Source organism: Elephas maximus, chromosome 16 (assembly GCF_024166365.1).
Source record: "Elephas maximus indicus isolate mEleMax1 chromosome 16, mEleMax1 primary haplotype, whole genome shotgun sequence".
Lineage (NCBI taxonomy): Eukaryota > Metazoa > Chordata > Mammalia > Proboscidea > Elephantidae > Elephas > Elephas maximus.
This window is the reverse complement of record NC_064834.1, coordinates 25164655-25184014: the sequence shown is the minus strand read 5'-3', so window position 1 is coordinate 25184014 and position 19360 is coordinate 25164655. Positions and strand designations below refer to the sequence as shown.

The window sequence follows — 19360 nt, the reverse complement described above, 5'->3', positions numbered from 1 at the left end:
CAGCGAAGTGAGGTGACTTGCCCTAGTTAGTGGCAAAACTCAGTTCATATTCCTTATGATGAGATTCCACTGCTCTCCATGTTATAGAATGTACTACACTAGAATGTGGTCATCTCCTGTTAAAAGGAGGGAGCTGTCTTATTTTACCATACGTCCTCAACTCCCAAGCATTGCATTAGCCACAATATAGGCTCTCATCAATATTTGTAGACAAGAATGACTAGATGCATACAGCCGATGGGTCTGTGGTTTCTGAGTCATGAAAGGTCTAAGCGGTTTACTGAGTAGGTTTGGGGAGAAGGATCTTCACCTTACTTCCTCTAGAAGCCACGCCAAGCTAAGCCTCGTTTCTACTTGCCCTCAAATGATAGCAGAGTTATGAATGCACAGTAATGTACTTCTTTCCACACAGATCTTAGGAGTATACAAATTGAGTTTGGTTGGGTGAGGGAGGGGCAGCGAGTGGCACACAAAGGTCAGTACCTACAACCCTTCCAGCTTGGACATTTGCTTCCAATCTCTAGAAATAATCTTCCCATTCTCAGATGTTTTGGCACCACTGGCTCTTGTACCTCATCAGAGGCAGCAGCCACTTTTCCTCCTCACAAGGCTGAAAAGTAAATCTGAAAAGTATCTTGCAGCTAAAGCCCACAAAGATTGCTGCTTCAGTGGGGATTCCCAGCCAACACAGAGGCCCCTTGCTGCTGAGCGGAGTTCCCCGGCCTGAGAAGTGAGTGGGCCATGGAACTCATGGGCCCCTGGGGGACTGTCTACATAATGACATCTCCCCTGAAGAATTGTTTTGGGGGATCAGCAAGGAGGTTATAATGTGTCTGGAGCTGGTTTGGGAAGGCATATGTCTCTCCACAGACTCTTCAGAATTAAACAGATCGATCTATGCTGGCCTCATAGCGGATAGGACTCTACCTCCAACTTCCTTGGATTAACCAATTTACCATCTCTGAATCAAGGTCAACTTCAGACCCTATTCAGGCCACGCTGGGGGCCCTGTCCTAGTAGGCTTCCATCTGTGATAGAAATTGCTTCAATGTTAAGATCTTTGTGCTAGGAGGTCATGTCTGCTGTCATGATCATTCACTTGGATTATGACATTGATCCACAATTCCCCAGATACTCTGATTTCTGACTGTGGCTCCCAAATCAGCCCTTACCACCAGCTGGTCTTGGGCTCCACACTCCTAGCCAAGGATTCCCACCTAGATCCATGAACGTCACTGCCTGGAGACCCCACATGACTTGATATACAACCCCAAAGCCTATCATTTCAATAGACCATTCATCCATTCAACAAGCACTTAACACCTACTGTGTTTCAGGCACTCTTCTAGGTATTGGGATACAGCAATAAATGGATAAGAGTCCCTGTCCTCAAAGACTTATGTTCTTAGCAGGGAAGACAAAAAATCTATACATAAGTAAAAAGAAAAAAAATTAACATAAAATATCCAGTATTAATAAGCACCATGAATAAAATTAATAAAATACGGTTAGAGAATAGGGAGCGACGTGGAGAGGAGATGTTACTTCAGATAAAGGGGTCAAGGAAGAAGGTGACATTTGAAAGAGACCTGAATGAAGTTAGAGAGAAATCCACGTGCAGATCTGGGAGAAGAACATACTGGTGAAGGGGCTGAGGTAGAAATGAGCTTGGCGAGACCAAGGAACAGAAAGCAGGTCACGGTGCCTAGAAGGGAGGGAGAGAGAAAGAGCGCAGCAGGAGATGAGGTCAGAAAGACAGGCATGGGCTAGATCTTGCAGATATTTCAGGCCACGGTAAGGCATTTTGATCTTATTCCAAGTATGATGTGAAGCCATTGGAGAGTGTTAAGCAGGGAAATGATAGGACCTGATTTACGTTTTTAAGACATGTGTAGAAGACGGATTGTAGAGTGAGATGAGGGAGTCCAGATAGGAATCTATGTTAACAGACCAGACAAGAGGCAGCAGTGGGTTGGATGAGAGCAGGCGATGGGGGGCCGAGAAGTGGTCATATTCAGCAGGTCTTGCTGATGGCTTGGGTGGAGAGTATCAAGGATCACCCCTAGGGCTTCTCTCAGTCTTTATCCAATTCAAAAAAAAAAAAACCAGTTACCATGGAGTCAACTCCAACTAATGGCACCCTGTGTGTGTCAGAGTAGAATTATGCTCTGCAGAATTTTCAGTAGCTGAGTTTTCAGTAGATCACCAGGCCTTTCTTGGCAGTGCCCCTGGGTGGACTTGAACCTCCAACTTTCTGGTTAGCAGCTAAGTGCATTAATACCTTGCACCACCCAGGGACTCTTGACCTAATTTAGAGGTATGAAATGAGAAAAAATTTTTGTTTTTGTTTCTGAAGCAAAGGCACTGCTTTTGGAGGCAAAGTCTTCTGGTCCATTAGACCTCAGCCTAGATTCCTAATTCATCAACCCACATCTTATACAAATTATAATTATAGGAAGAAATGACAAGTTTTACGCATATACTCCTTGTAAACTGATCCAGTGACAGCACTAGGGAGCCCTGAAGCAAATCTGGGGCCCCTGAACACCCAGAAATGACATTTTGATTATGGACTAAGACAGAGAAAGGCCCCTTGCTAGGCCTGCCAAATATCTGGCACGCATGTCACATCTCTCTACCTCCAAGCCCATGGCAGGCATTGTTAATCAATAATGTCATTCTTATCCATCGAGGCTGGATGCTGCCTGGTACCCCTTTTCAGCATCAGGCACTACAAGTTAATCAGAGTCAGCCTGACAGATGAAAACCACTTTGGCTCCCGATTGATCATAATGGTGTAGCTCTTCCCGATCAGACACATCCTTAGGTATCCTTGACAACCTCCTATCTGGGACAGCTATCAACCACATTTTGAGTGGAAAGGAAATATATTTATTAAGCTTGGACCTGAGCACTTTACATAAATGGTATTGTCATATTTCAGCAAAACTTATTTTTGATGACAGTGTCAATCACACACAGGCACAGTCATTCCATACTTCCTGCTATCACCTAACGGCTCCGCTAGGCTGTTCCTAACAAGTCTACCACCCCTGAGCGATTCTGGATGCCTCACACCTTTGCTCACCTCCTTCTAAATCAGGACTCCAAGTTCCCCATTCTCTAGGCACGTGAGACTAGGTGGTAATAGGTTAAACCATATATACTTAATCCTACCAAGAGGTCAACTAGCTGATATGTAATGCCCTCCCTGCCCCCAACACAACGCCTTAACCTAGGTAAAATAGACCACTCTAATATACTTAAGGTATAATGTTCATAATGGCAATTTCTGAAATTCTGAAGGAACTTCTGGGAAGAAAGATATTTCAGGGTCTGGGAGAGGAACGGAAACCCTGGTGGCGTAGTGGTTAAGAGCTGTGTCTGCTAACCAAAATGTTGGCAGTTCGAATCCACCAGGTGCTCCTTGGAAACTATGGGGCAGTTCTACTCTGACCTATACGGTCACTATGAGTCGGAATCGACTTGACGGCAATCGACTCGTGGTTGTTTTTTGGTTTGGGAGAGGAAGGGCTTTTAGCACGTTTACAAGCATGACACCAGATAGGCAACCACCAGATAGGTAGCCATCTATCATTTCATGACAGAGAGAGCCAGTCCTTTTCTGCTTGTGGCCAAAATATAGGAAGTGAGTTCTGCCAAGAACCATTTTTGACAGTCTTTGGGGCAGAAGAAAATTAATGTCCTAATCTGATTCTTCAAAAACTCTTCTACTAATTCTTCTACATACATAACACCTCAGCTTCCAGGTATTACTTGGAATTGATCTCATCCACACCAAACTACAGGATGAACGGGCTCAGAAGGGAAATTTCTTAACTGTGTATATTGCTCTGACCACATCCTGCCAAGAAAGGACTGGCTGAGTTGTGGGTTACTGGCCAAGGCATCTAAATGCAGAGATCTGGTTTTTTCTTTTTCTTTCCTGTTTTTTTTTTTTCCTTTTCTTTTCTAGTTGTTTATTTTATTTGGGCCTGGGTTTTTGGGTTAATGCACTTGGACTTTTGAGAAAATTCTTTGTCACCATTATCAAGACGATCTTTCTTACACTTTGGGGAGTTTACTAACCTCACCCACACAAACAGAATGACTCACCCTGAGGGGTCTGAGTGGTGTCTGGTAAGGCAGTGAGATTAAACAACTGCTTTGAAAAGCAAGGCTAGATCATCCCTATAGCAACTGCCTCTAGGAACAAAGGCCCAGAGTGAGGGCATCCAAATCCTGTTTCAGAGATCTATCAGGCAAGGTCCCAGCAGACAACAGTGGCACACTCAAATTGTGTAATATGAAGAGAGTTTATAAGAAAGAGATTCTTTTCAGAGAAGTGGTCAGGGTGTAGGGAAACCACAAGGATTTGAGCAGCTGATAACAGCAGTGCCTCCCTTGCTATTTCTAGGCCTGAAGAGGAAAGGGAAAGGAGAGGGTTTTAACTAGAGAGAGAATAGTGAGGAGAGGGTCCCTAACAGAGGCAGTAGCTATGACCTGCGGTACAGGGGCCCAGGCAGTCCACATTGCCCAAGGGAAGTGAGTCAATACCCCTAATTTCATTCTTAGATACTCACCAGATCTCTGCTGGTGCCTCCAGCTGGTCAATTCCAATAGGGCAACGAAGCCCAGTGATGCAGTCTGATAGGTTAACCTCCCAGGGCACAGAGCAGGGTAGAGAAGAGTGGAGACTAGATCTACAGGGTAATCAGAAGATACACAGCAGCAGACATGGTACACTGGTATACATTCAAGGTATTCAAGTCCAAGAAAAAGATATCTTGTTAAGCCTTCTCTAGTTCTAAAACTCAAAATGTATTTATTTACCTTTTTATTGCATAACCTGTTCTTTGGTTGGTTTTTTTTTTTCCTTCCTGTTACTCAATTACTCCTTTAACATAATGTGTCTACATCCCAGGGTAATAAATGGATTTTATCTCATATGCCAATTCCAATTAGTGGGTAGAAGCTGACTGCAAAGTTATATTGAGAATTGTGAGGCTATGAGGGGCTCAGGAGGAATGCGGACTCTATTGGATAAGCAATGTCTGCTGTGGACTTCAGAAGGGCAAAAGGGAGAGAAGTCTTCATACTAATATCTAAGTAAACCAAAGAAAAAGGAGGAATTGCAGTAATTATCCAGATTATCTGGATAACAATAAATTTATCCAAAATAGTTCCTTTAAGTACATGTATATATGTGTGTGTGTGTGTGTGCAACCTCAACCTATCTACTGTTAATAGTACAAAAACATTTTTTTCCATGAGTATTGCATATATTCTATCATTTTCTGGAAGTCTGAATAGATTATGTTGACACTTGTGACTGTAACCTACTGATGGCTTTTATGTTCACAGGTCCAAAAGGTACTGCTGATCTTTCAAGATGACTTGTTATGTTTATGGTTACTCTTTAGACCTGTGCTGTCCAATATGATAGCTATGAGATATTCAATTTAAATTAATTAGAATTAAATGAAATAAAAAATTCAGCTCCTCAGTTGCACTTCAGTCACATTTCAAGTATTCAATAGCCATATATGGGACAGCACAAACTCAGAACAGTTCAATCATCACAGCAAGTTCTATTGGAAGGCGCTGCTCTAGATCTCAAGGCTAATTGTTGGACACATTCAAATCGATGTACCATATGCGTCACTTCAGCAAACAAAAACCTAACCCAGTGCCTTAGAGTCTATTCCAGTGCATAATGATCCTACAGTGAGGCCCTGGTGGCAGAGTGGATAAGCGTTCGGCTGCTAACCAGAAGGTCAGCAGTTCAAATCTGCCAGCTGCTCCTCGGAAACCCTATGGGGCAGTTGTACTTTGTCCTATAGGGTCACTATGAATGAAGCATCACTTACACATTTCAATAATAAAATTAGTACCAGGCAACAAACTAGTGTGTTATAAACATTATCTTATTTAATCTTCACAGCCACCACGTGGGGGAGAAATTATCACTCCCATATTATAGATAAGGTCCAGCGAAGTTAACTAACTCGCCCCATAACCACAAGATAGTAATAAAAGAACTCAGATTCAAAACCGGATTTTTCTGACATCAAAGCTTATGCTCTTTGCCCTTGTATCTGTACCTGAAAAGAAATAGCAATTAATAGTGAATAATTTACTTGGCTTTGAGTTTAACACCTGAGACTAAGGATATTAACTAAGTAGAAAATACAATTTATTTTTAAAACCAGTATATTTCCTTACAGAATGAATATTGCTTTTTGTTTATAATACATGATAAAACAAAATATGAGATGTCTTTGAATTCATTTTTTCTCCATCTTTAGTATTGTGAATGTGAATTAATATGAAAATTAATGATGTTTTAAATACCTGATCCATGGAAATCAGTCAGGGCTCTAACAGGAAGCAAATGACATACTTTTATTTAATAAAGTGCCTATTTATGAAAGTGTGGAAAATGTTTAGGAAAACCAACAAAAGATAAATGCATACCCCATGGCAAGCAAGGGTGGGGAGCCATTATTATCCGGTGTAAGCGGGGAGCAAGGGAAAGGAACACTTACTGGAGCCAGAGACGACAGTTATTTGGAGAAGATGCTTGATGGGAGCTGTGGTGTCTTATAGAAGGACACAGTCAAGTTATGGTGATCTGGCAGGAAAGGAGCCAGGCGAATCAACACCCTCACCTCATTCACCTCCAACCTTCCAAGATGAGAGCAAAGTTGTCCATTGAGACAGTTCATAGGTTCAGCCTCCTGGTGGCATTTAGCAAGATGCAGAAAACTGGAGAAGGGATCTGGAGAGGCAAATAGAAAATACCATGCACATTATCTATTAGTGCTGTTTGGGAAAAGACTAAGGACAGGAATGCATGAGGTTAATGTCACAGATGAGACACTTAAACCAGCTAGACCGTCAAGGTAGAAGAAATGCCCAACTTCAGGCCCAGCAGGCCATGGGCCTCTTCCCATGGCCAAGGGTAGGGCAACTATATCAGAAGGTTAACTATATCAAACAGGCTCTTGCCAAGAATATTTTCTTGATTGTAGGACTACTAAGTTATTGGCCCAAGAACTGACAGTTAGAGTCAAAGTACTGAGAACGAGGAACATGGTGGTCTTCTTTAATTCCCTAGCCACTTCTGTGGAGCTGCTGAATTTAACTTTTGGCACTGGCAATCTGCTTCTAAAAGGTCACACTCTTAAAACTCCTATGGAGCACAGTTCTACTCTGCCACACACGGGTCTTCTTGAGTTGGAATTGACTTGATGCCAACTGGTTTGTTTTGGGGGTTTTGTTGTTCTATATGACCAAATTGATAACCTCTGAGAAATTCTTCACATTGGAGGGTTGGCTCATCTCCCACTATGCAGACCCGAAGGCAGAGCCGTGAGAAGAGCTGGTCTGAGTTCTTATCCAGTCCTGGCCTCTGCCATTAACTTGCTGTGTGAACACAGGGAAATTATGTCACTACTTCCTGTCTCATCCTTCATCTACTTAAAAAAAGACCCAGGCTGAGGGGCATTATATTTAGCAAGCTGCTAAATAAAGTGGTGGCGAAACACAAATGAGGAAAATAAGGACAGACACTTACCAGTGATGGCCCAACTGTTGAGTAATATTGAAAATTATATGGCAAGAGAAATAGAGAAATCAGATTGTTTTCCTCGTAAATTTTCCACCACGATTTTTACTTCATGGAAAGCAGAGCAATGCATGAGGTCATTTTTCCTTCACACACAATTCACTTTCATGGAGTTTGCAAAAAAAAGGGAAGTTTCTCTCAACAGAGAAGCTCCAATGTCAGACTGGGCCCAAAGGCAGCATTTTCTCAAGAAGGTCTTTCTGTCCCTCCTCCCTCCTCCCCTCTGCCCACACTGCTCCCCACTTCCACCTCAGGCTACTCTCAGCATATCCCCCTTTTCCCAGTTAGAAAACTAGCTCCATCTCTCTATTCTTTTCTTCTGTGGGATTGTGGTATTAACAAACACTAGAAATATTGCAAACCCAGAAACTCAGCACAAGCCACAGTGTTTAGAAATAACTGTTTTGATGAGATGATATTAAACAGATAACTGCCATCAAGTTGACTCTGACTCATGGTGACATTATGAACAACAGAACAAAACGTTCCTCGGTCCTGACTCATGCTCATGATCACCGGCATGTTCAAGTCCATCTCACCAAGGGTCTCTATCGCCTTCATTGGCCCTCTATTTCCCCAAACATGATGCCTTCCTCCAGCAATTGATCCCTCCTGATGACATGTCCAAAGCAAGTGTGTCAACTAATGTTCTGCTATGATCCATAAGGGTTTCATTTGCTAATTTCCAAAGCAGATTGACAGATTTTTCTTCCTAGTCTGTCTTAGTCTAGAAGCTCCATTGAAACCTGTCCACCATGGATGACTGTGCTAGTATTTGAAATACTGGTGGCACAGCTTCCAGCATCACAGCAACATGCAAGCCATCATAGCACACCAAAGTGACAGATGGGTGGTGGGAGATATTAGGTAGATAGAGCTTAAAGAAAACTCTTAAAACTCTCTAAAGAAAGAAGTGTCAATAAACAGTAATACAGAAAAACCAAGTATAGAAAGGAAGGTACTTGCTTCAATAATCTGAGGCTTTTTGCTGGAGAGACATGGCAATCACTGTTAAATGACAATTCTGGAGAGTTTAGAAAAAGGGCCCTCCACGTGACATGAGGGGAAAAGATCAGGTTTTGATAGAAGTAGAAAGCATCCACCAGTGTGGAATGATAATTAGACATAATTATCATCAATTATGAAGGTGCCGGAATACTAGTGTCTACCCAGCAAGTTACAGTAGAGTCAGTCCTCATTTTAAATCACTTCAAATGTGCCATTTCCATTTCTTGACTGATGAATCTTTCACAATCTCCATGCATTTACAGAGCAGCTTGGTTCAACTGAGGTCAAAGAAAGTAAGAGGTATGTGTTCCTGACAGCCTCATTCCCTCAAATGAACCTTAAGTTAGCAGCTTAAGAGAAGCAACATACAGCAGTAAAGGGGACACCAGAATCAGGGTCTGGCCCTGCCCTTTGGAGCCATGTGAATGTGAGCACATTCACTTCTTTGAGCCTCAGTTCCTTCAGGTGTACAATGGGCATAAGGCTCTGTCCTACAGACCACACAGCTCTGTCATGAGCCTTAAACAAGACACATAAAAGGGCATTGCAAATTATAGACATAGAAAATGCTTCTTATGATTGCTATTGTTATAGGAAAAAGAATAGTCACTCAGGAGAGTTGCTGAGTATTGAATGGCTGCTTTAGTTAGCTGAAGAGATGACAAGTTAGGGTTAATAAGCACATAGCTGGTCACCACTTAGGCCTGGTGAGTCAGAGCTCAGAAGCACAAGGCCCAGTTCATGGGCTCCATGGGACAAGTTCATCTGACTTGGGCAGCAGGGGCTTCCAAGTGAAAGAAATCTGGAACTGAAGCCCAGCTCTACCCCTTCCTCTCTACACAAGTCTCTTATCCTCTCCAGCCTCAGTTTCCCCATCCCTAAAATTGAGGAGCTAATAGTACTTTGCAGGGTTCTTGTGAGGCTCAGAGATAAGATGCCTCATCTCTGGTACGCAGTAGGACTTTCACAAATAGAAACAAGTATTGCTAAGGGAAGAGGTGGCAGCTTTAACTCTTACCAGCTATTTCACAAATGCTTGTGTACATGGTTCATGTGGACAATTAGGTCAGATGCATCCCTGCTTCCAGAAAAAAAATCCAAAAGACATTGCCCACTGATAATGGGTCATTTACATCTAAAGTGCATTAAATACTAAAATGCTAAATATAAAATACTAAAGTGCATTATAAGCCTACTTTTTTTCAGTTATTTTTCTTATTATAATGTAGTCCCTGAGACACCAGAAAGAAATGTAGATAACTTGACCTAAACTGACCACAAGGCTGCCCCTGATCTTGTTTCCACATTCCAAACTGTCAATCCTCCTCATCTCCAGCCACCGCCCCTTTGCCTACCGTAGGAAATCCTTTCCAAACTTCTTCCTCACTTTGCCCCTACATGTAACCCAACACCCTAGCCAAACTAGACATCTCACTGTTTCCCAAAGTCGCCTTCTCCCTGGGAAGCCCAAACTCTGTCAGAGATTAGGTGCCCTGGAAACAAACAATGAGACCCTGAGATGTGTGTGCAGGAGGCTTGTTGGGGACTCCTATCAGGAAGCAACACTTGTGCGGGAGCAGAGGAAGCAAGATGGGAGCAAGGTAGAAGCCAAACCATGATGTGCCACAACTGAGGACTTGGTAGATCCCACCTGATTTCAGGGTTGTTGTAAATTGTGACCAGGGTGTTCTACCCGACAATGACCAGTCACTGGAGGTGGACTGCCTTTGGCTGAGGGCAGTGCTTGGAGAGGGACTCAGCGGAGAGCCAATAGCTAACACCCCTGGCAGCTAGGGATCTAGACAGCACCCACCACATCCACTACTCCAATTTCCAAACTACTGCCCAGCCCTCAAGGCCCAATTTTCCACTGCTTCACCATGAAGCTTACTTGTTCCCTCTTCATACTTAAGATATGGCCGCCACATCTACGAGACACTTCAAGATGCCTCTTGCTCTTGCTACTGAGTTCGGAGGTCATAAGGTCAAAGCAGATACGTGGTACTACTTCTCAAAACTCCAGTTAATGTAGAGAATGAGAAAGTTATGCGCTTTAAACATATGCAGTGATGTATATTCTTATAATTAAAATTTCCAAGACCTCAGCATAAAAAAAAACGACGGCAGTGTATTTGGTTTGGTTTGGTTTTTGGAATGTTGCCTAGTCTGGTTCCTCATTTTGTTTATAGGAAAGAATATTTCATCGGCAATGGTACAAGTCTGTTCTTACACAATATCCATTGGGGTTTTCGTTTCCTTTATTTGCTGAATAATTTTTTCTTTGTATTCTCTTGAAAATATACCAAGAAGTTCTATAGGCTGAAAGAAAAAAGCCAGACTAGACAAGCAAGTCAAATTAATAAGAAATCTTCAAAATTACACAAGTGAAAATGCATCAGCCATAAAGAAAATATGCTTGTAAACAGAACCCAGGATTCAGCATAAGTACAACTATCCATCATCCTTATAAAATGAAGAGTGTCATCTTAACTTATTCTCCCTATATCGATTGAAATGATTCATTAGATCAAAAAACATGAAAATGGTTGCTTTGTACTAAATAGATTACATGAATGAAAACTATTGAGTAAATACACAAATGAAGCCAGATTCTTTACCAGGTAGAAAAGATATGTGTGAGAGATATAAGTATATATACTTACATACAAATTTACATAAATATATAACATAAATACCAGGCAGGGTAAGTCAAAAAATATTGCCACAAAATCATAGAAACCTTTATTAAACAAAAATATCAAAATGTGAGAGTATTGTTTCTGGACATATCCTCCATGTAGGTCTATACACTGCTGAAGGCGGTGTTTCCATCTCTCTACCCTTCCCTGAAGAATTCTGGGCTCTTTGATTTACACCATGTCATAATGGCAGTTTTGGCATCCTTGAGGGACCTAATCATATTCCTTTTAAATGTTCTTTGAGTTTGGGGAACAAAAAGAAGCCTGAAGGGGCAAGATCAAGGCTGTAGGGTGGATGGGGTAAGGTTTCTCAACAAAATTCTCATAGGACAGCCCTTGCTACCCTTGGGGCATGAGCAGGCACATTGTTGTGATGGAAAAAAATTCCTCAGAGCAGCTTTCCTGGTCTTTTTCTCACCAATGCAGTTTTCAATTTTCTTAAAACTTCTTCTTAGTAAGCGCCCATGATCATCCTGTGTCATTCAAGAAAATCTATTAAGATTACCCTTTGGAATCTCAAAAAATAGTCGCCACGACCTTCTGGGTGGTCTTCCCTCTCTTGGCTCATCTTGGAGGTCTTCCCAAACTTCCATAAAATGCTTGAATCACCTAAAAACCGTTGTTTTATGTGGAGGAGCATTCCCATAAACTTGTTGCAAAGCTTCAATGATTCGTGATGTCCACTTTAGTTTTGTTAAAAATTTGGTATGAGCCGTGACCTCAAAATCATTTTTTTTCCATGGCACAAAAATTATCCTTTTTTTTGAAGGCACCCAAACGAGACTAAGACAAGTGTATTACTGAGAGAACTTGTCTGCAGCCATTCACTGATTGCAGAGACATATTTAAACACATTCTATTTGGAATAAAACCACGCACATATGAACTGGAATCCTAGTAACAATACTGTTTTACTTACCCTCATACACGTATTTTATTATTTTATATATATTCATATAAAATAAGTATATGTGTATGTGTATACATGTTAACATCACGGGAATATACACATGAACACACACTTCCCTAACAAATTATATCTAGCTGTGGTGGTCCTTTGGAAAACTAAACCACTTCACTCTGACAACCATTGCAAAGTGAAGGGCTGGAGTATCTCCAGCTCTACGCCAACAGTATGGCTATCTACACATAGTCTCTCCAGTGCTTCCAAATCTGTGGAGTAATGCCCTACATAATACAGCTCTTGGACCCAGGCAAGAGGCTTGCCCTGGTTTGCACCTCAGGGAAATCTGTGCTTTGAATGTCTTAGGAAAATTTTTCTTCCTTGCATGCCTGGGACTTGTCAGTGCCAGCAACACCTTTCAGGTCACTTGCCTGAAGCCCAGGACTCACATGGGTATTAGTATCCATTTCTCCTTTTCAAGGTATTGTCCAACCCTCTGCCCCAGTGTGAGGTTGACCAGATACCCGAAGAAGCTCTTGGACTCACACCTCTGTGGCTGTCTGGGGTGTGTGGTTAGGTCCTGTTTCAAGAGGGTGGCCTTGGGAACCCAGTCACTCCCACAGGCTAGCACAGTGTTTCTTTTGCAGGAACACACAGGATTGAGGCACCAGAGTGGTACGGACATGCTGATTTGAGGTAACTCACCTACTCTGGACACAAGAATATTCAGGGCTCTGGGTTCACAACCTGCACTTGGGCTTAAGCCTAGCTTATGTGGGCCTGTTTTCAGTGTTCCCAAAGCAAGGCTGCCTCCACTCTAGAGAACCCCAAGGAGGTTGGTTGGTGGCAGGTGTTCTCTACCCTGTATGAGCCCCACCCCTGCCACTGGCCCCTAAGCTCTGTGCCACATGTCAGGTGGCCCTCAGGAGTGGTCTCACCTACCTCCTCCAAGGTCTTTGGAGATCACTGCTCATAATGCAAACTGCCAAAGACCTTTGCAATGGATAAGCACTCACCTCTAATCAATATGGTGACCTTGCATTTCCCCAGGTTAGTCTCTTTGTAGGAATGGGACCACCCTTCTTGCTGGGCCCATAGGACCCTCTCCCAATCTCCCACTAGCAGGGATGCAGTCAACATTGAAAGAGATTACTAGGCATGCAGGGATTAGAACCTAAAGCACTTAAGAGAAGACATGGTTGAAAAATGTGTTATTCTATATTTATGTTATAAAATTGCAAACAGTAAGTTTAACATGTCCAGAAAATGAATTATTTTTTCTGTTTTTCTGAATGGTCTGGATAAGACTTGCATTTGTGGTCAACAGCAAAGAAGCACAGTAACAACCTTTGAGAGAGTCATTGGAAGCCAGTATTCACAGGCAGTACAACAGACAATGAATTGTCACGAGAATGATGCAACCAGCACTAAATAAATGGTTATAAGGAAACCGCAGAGGTAAGAAGATCTATCTATATTGCTTCAGTACAAGCGGGCTCCAAACAGCTACGGCACTGTGAGTAGTAGCGTATTTCTCATCATTTTTCCATAGCGGGAGATATGGAATTAGCCAGCAATGGTGCATTTGGCAGTAAAGAACACAAAGAGATGGTTCCTGACTCTGAGCAGGAAGTGATGGGGCCTGGACACCGGCAAGAATTTTCCTATACACTGACTGGGCAGTAAAAAAACACCTAAGTATCACTTCTCTGTTATTCTAGTCTTTGATAGATGACTATATCTCATATGGGTGCATAAATTATATAATATGCTTTCTAATCAGATTGTTTATATAGACAGGGGCCCTACCAAAACATCTTGTTCCAGGGCTCTCCATAGCCCTGGTCCTATGTAAGGGGGTCACCTGACGATCTAGGAGATACTGAATGAACAGTAACGTTCACAAGTGCTTTTTTTTTTCTTTTTTTTTTTGGTGCAGCAGATTCTGTGAATGCTTCCCAGGTTGTGACGAATATCACTATTAGATTCACTTGATGTTATTTTGTAGGAATCCAATGGAAGGTCTTCCAATGTGATTTTTGAAAAATTATCACCTTTTAAAATCAAAGTGGACCTTAAGAGACCAATTAGACCACCTCCTTTGTCACACGTTAGTCATTCTCCCACGTTGTCCATTCTTACTTCTCTCTACTCACCACTATCTAAAACGGAAAATTCTGTAATTAAAAATTTTTTTTCAAATATAGGTAATTCATATTTAAAGATGGCCAAGTAGTGATAGGAGACAAAAATTATCTTAGGTGACGGGAAGGATAATATACAATACAGGGGAAATCAGAACAACTGTACTGAACCAAAAGCTAAAAAGAAGTTTCCTGAATACAACCAAACACTCTGAGGGACTGAGTAGCAGGGGTGGGGGTCTGGGGACCATAGTTTCAGGGGACATCTAGGTCAACTGGCATAACAAAGTTTATTAACAAAATGTTCTGCATCCCACTTTGGTGAGTGGCATCTGGGGTCTTAAAAGCTAGTGAGCAGCCATCTAAGATACATCAATTGGTCCTGACCCACCTGGAGCAAGAAGAATGAAGAACACCAAAGACACAAGGAAAATATTAGCCCAAGAGACAGAAAGGGCCACATAAACCAGAGACTCCAACAGCCTGAGATCAGAAGAACTAGATGGTGCCTGGCTACCACCAATGACCGCCCCGACAGGGAATACAACAGAGAGTCCCTGATGGAGCAGGAGAAAAGTGGGGTGCAGAACTCAAATTCTAGTAAAAAGACCAAACTTAACGGTCTGACTGGGTCTGGAGGGACCCCGGAAGACATGGTTCCCAGACTGTCTGTTAGCCCAGAACTGAAACCATTCCCAAAGCCAACTCTTCAGACAAAGATTAGACTGGACTATAGGACATAAAATGATACTTATGAAGAGAGTGCTTCGTAGTTCAAGTAGATGTAAAAAAAAAAAAAATACAGGAGACTAAATGGACAGCTCCCATCCGGAGGCGAGATGAGAAGGCAAAAGGTGACGAGAGCTGGTTGCATGGATATGGGAACTCCGGGATGGAAAGGAGTGTGCGTCACATTATAGGAACAGTAACTAGGGTCACATAACAATGTGTATATAAATTTTTGCATGAGACGCTAACTTGAACTGTAAACTTTCACTTAAAGCACAACTAAAAAAAAAAAAGATTTCAAAAAAGTAAATAAAAATGGCCAAGTATAATGCTAATCCAAGATAATACTCACCACATCTGACCCAAGTGCTTCACCTTCTACTTTTCTCCGTCTCACCCTGAAATAGTCTTAAACTCATGTAAAACGATGAAGACATTGCCTGTTTTACTAACCTCTTGAGAAGAGCATCTTATCACTCTCCTTAATCACCCATTCCAGTGTTGAAGAATATTCATGCTGCTTCTAGAAAAGGCACTCATCCTTTATCTGATGAACAATATCTCTGAATTGATTGTCCATTTATCTGGGTCCTAACCCAGAAACATCCAATGACCCCATCCTAGTCTCTCCGGCAATTAAAACATTTTTTAAGGCACAAGTTTTCCACAAAGACCACAAATAAACTTCTAAATAAATCTGCTACTTTCATGCACAGACTCAAATTGTTTATGTCTTAAAAAAAAAAAAAAAATTCATTCTCCAGACATGTTGATAAATTCCTTCCCTAGAAGAGTATCTAAGCCCCTTATAGCTAACTCTATGGTAAGCCATGCACATCTGTTTCCTTTCTGGTGCTTTTGGTTTGGTTTTTACTCTTCTCCCAATTTGCTGTTCTCCCTATTTGAAATTGAAGTCTTCTGATTTTAACCCATGTGAAAGAAAAATGTTACTCAGCCTCTTAATTGTTGTGGGGTTTGCTTGACAGCATTTCTCAATCCCTACAAAGTATAAAGGGTCATTTTCTATAATGCCAGCTTGTGAGTCAGACTCTGCTGTGGTAACACACCACCACTGACCCTCTTTCCACACACTGAAATTGCTGAAAAACCTGTTTACCTTCAGATCTCCCCAGGAAAATGTCTGATGGCTTTAGGGGCTTTGGGGCCCATTTGATATCTAGACACAAGAAACAAAATCTAGAATGCAGTGATTCACATTTGTAGTCATTATGAATTTTGCATATTTAAAAAATGGAGCTCTCTTTTACTCACTGTACATGAGCTTAAGTTAGTTCACAAGCTGATAGTGGAAAGCTTAAGCTTGACCATCAAGGTAAACTTAATCACTTCTGGTTTATTCTAGTCTTTTCGGGAGTAAATCACCAGTCATTTCTGGATGTTTCCCTTCCCCTTCTTTTTTTCTTTAGGAATCCCTGGATGGTGCAAATAGTTAACACACTTGGCTGCTAACTGAAAGATTGGAGGATCAAGTACACCCAGAGTTGCCTTGGAAAAAAAGGCCTGGAGATTTACTTCTGAAAAATCAGCCACTGAAAACCCTATGGAGCAGTTCTACTCTGACACACATAGGGTTGCCATGAGTGGGAATCAACTCCATGATAACTGGTCCTGGTCTTTTTTCCTTATACCAATGGGGTGATCTAAGTTGGAGGAGTAAGCTTTTGAAACTTTCTGGCTTCAGGCGATAGGCATCAGGTCAAAGTCCTCAAAATATTTAACAAGCAATATGGTATGTTGCTGTTTTATGCTATCAAGTTATTCCAACTCATAATGACTCTATAAGACAGAGTAAAACTACCCCATAAGGTTTCCTAAGGTGAAATTTTTATGGGAGCAGCTTTCCAAGTCTTTTCTCCCATAGAGTGGCTGATAGATTCGAACGGCTGACATTTAGGTACATTAACCATAGTACCACCAGGTCTCCTTCAATATGGTATAGACACCAACTAATCAGAACAGACACCCACTGTCTTAGTTATCTAGTGCTGCTATAATAAAAATACCACAAACGATGGCTTTAATAAAGAGAAATTTATTCTCTCGCAGTCTAGAAGTCTTAATTCAGGGTGCAAGCTCCTAGGGAAGGCTTTCTCCTCTGTGTCGGTTCTGGGGGAAAGTCCCTGTCATCAATCTTCCCCTGGTCTAGGAGCTTTTCAGCACGGGGAATCCAGGTCCAAAGGACATGCTCTGCTCCTGATGCTTCTTTCTAGGTGGTAATGAGATTCCCCTTCTGTCTGCTCAATTCTGTCTTCTATATCGCCAAAGAGGTTGACTCAAGATACAGCCTAATCACTAGCGTAACTGCCTTTAATCCTGCCTCATTAACATCATAACTTGTTATAATAATTGCCATGAGTCAATTCTGACTCATAGCAACCCTATAGGACAGAGTAGAACTACCCCATAGGGTTTCCAAGGAGCAGCTTATGGATTCAAACTGCTGACCTTTTGGTTAGCAACTGAATGCTTAACCACTGTGCAACCAGGCCTCCATTAACATCATAGAGGTTAGGATTTACAACATATTGGATAATCACATTAGATCACAAAACAGTGGACAACCACACAATACTGGGAATCATGGCCTAGCCAGGACGATACACATTTTAAGGGGGATACAATTCAATCCATAACACCCACTAACACAGTTATGGGGCCTTATTGATGAGTACCAGCTGATGCCAGCTCTGCCTTTCAGCATCTATCCACATTGGCTCCCAATGGACAATGTTATTTGGTCCTCGGGACCTACCACCATGGCATCCATAGCTGAAATGTCCGCATCCCTCTCTGCTCTCAGGTTACTGGGTCCTCAAAGATCACACAGATGCCTTCAGAGGCTTTTGAACCATTTGACACCTAGACACAGAGATGAAAATTAGCGTGCAGTGGTTCATATTTGTAGCAGTTATGAATTTTACATGTTAAACAAGGTAAACACAAAGGCCATTCATCCCTCTTACACACTCATCATAGGGATAGGATATTTTGACTCTCTGGCATCTTCTGGGGCTGTAGGTATGTTGAGGCACTGCTTCAGCCTTTATCAGCCTAGATCTTCTATCAGCTAGATCTATCAGCCGTTGCCTTTTATATTCCGCTATTGCAAAGCCATGCTGGAATGGGGGACATATCTGTAAGGATTGCTTTTGTTCTCTCAGGCTACATAGGGAAGATTCTTTAGGGACCAGGAATGTTGTTGTTAGGTGCCGTCCAGTCGGCTCTGACTCATAGTGACCCTATTTACAACAGAATGAAACATTGCCAGGTCCTGCACCGTCCTTACAATCGTTGTTATGCTTGAGCCCATTGTTGCATCCACTGTGTCAGTCCATCTCATAGAGGGTCTTCCTCTCTTTTGATGACCCTCTACTTTACCAAGTATGATGTTCTTCTCTAGGGATTGATCCCTCCTGATAACACGTCTAAGTTTCTTGGTGGTATGAGGTATGAAGTTTCGCCATCTTTGCTTTTAAAGAACATTCTGGCTGTACTTATTCCACAGAATACCAGACCCCAAATCAATCCTAACCTATTCTATCATTCCATTTCCAGTTGCCATCCAGTCAGTTCTGACTCATGATGACCCACGTGTGTCAGAGTAGAACTGTGCTCCATCGGGTTTTCAGTGGCTGATTTTTTTGGAAGTAGATCACCAGGCCTTTCTTCCAGGGCATCTCTGGGTGGACTCAAACCTCCAACCTTTCAGTTAGCAGCCCAGCATGTTAACGGTTTGTATGACCCAGGGATTCATTCTATCATTAAGTTCTCCCAAAAGGCTAGGCTGGAAGGGGAGCAGGGCACTCAGCACTTTACAAGGCACCTCACCAGCCTCTAACCTCTACTTCTCCTGGGTGCAGGTTGCTCAAACCTGATCTTGCTTGTGTAGGAAAATGCTCAAGAGGCATTCTTCCCCATTTCGTCGATTGGACTTAAACTCTTCTCCGAAATTTCCAGGCTCTTGAGCTTTGGGGGCTCATGCCCTTGCAGTAAAAGTCTCAGCTTTCAAGAGCACTCTGTCTCTCAGAACATTAAAAAATAAATTCAGAAACTCAATTGACTTCTACGTATCTTTTTTTTTTTTTTTTTTGCCTTTCTCCTAAAGCAATAAATTCCACTGCCAGAATGGGTGAAAGGCTGCAAAAGAGTAAGGAAACTATGAGAAACAAAACAAACACAACAAACCCTCATTTTCTCCACGTGGTATCTTTTTGCACACATTTTG

General features: G+C 42.0%; 1 long non-coding RNA gene across 1 annotated transcript; it reads right to left on the bottom strand.

Annotated features, from left to right (window-relative positions):
• Positions 1-4589: 4589 nt before the first annotated feature.
• LOC126059631 (uncharacterized) lies at positions 4590-19084 on the bottom strand. The gene is made up of 3 exons (XR_007513463.1): positions 17888-19084; positions 6549-6781; positions 4590-4703 (listed from the first exon to the last, which is right to left on the bottom strand). It is a non-coding gene; the product is annotated as an uncharacterized LOC126059631 (long non-coding RNA).
• Positions 19085-19360: the final 276 nt, after the last annotated feature.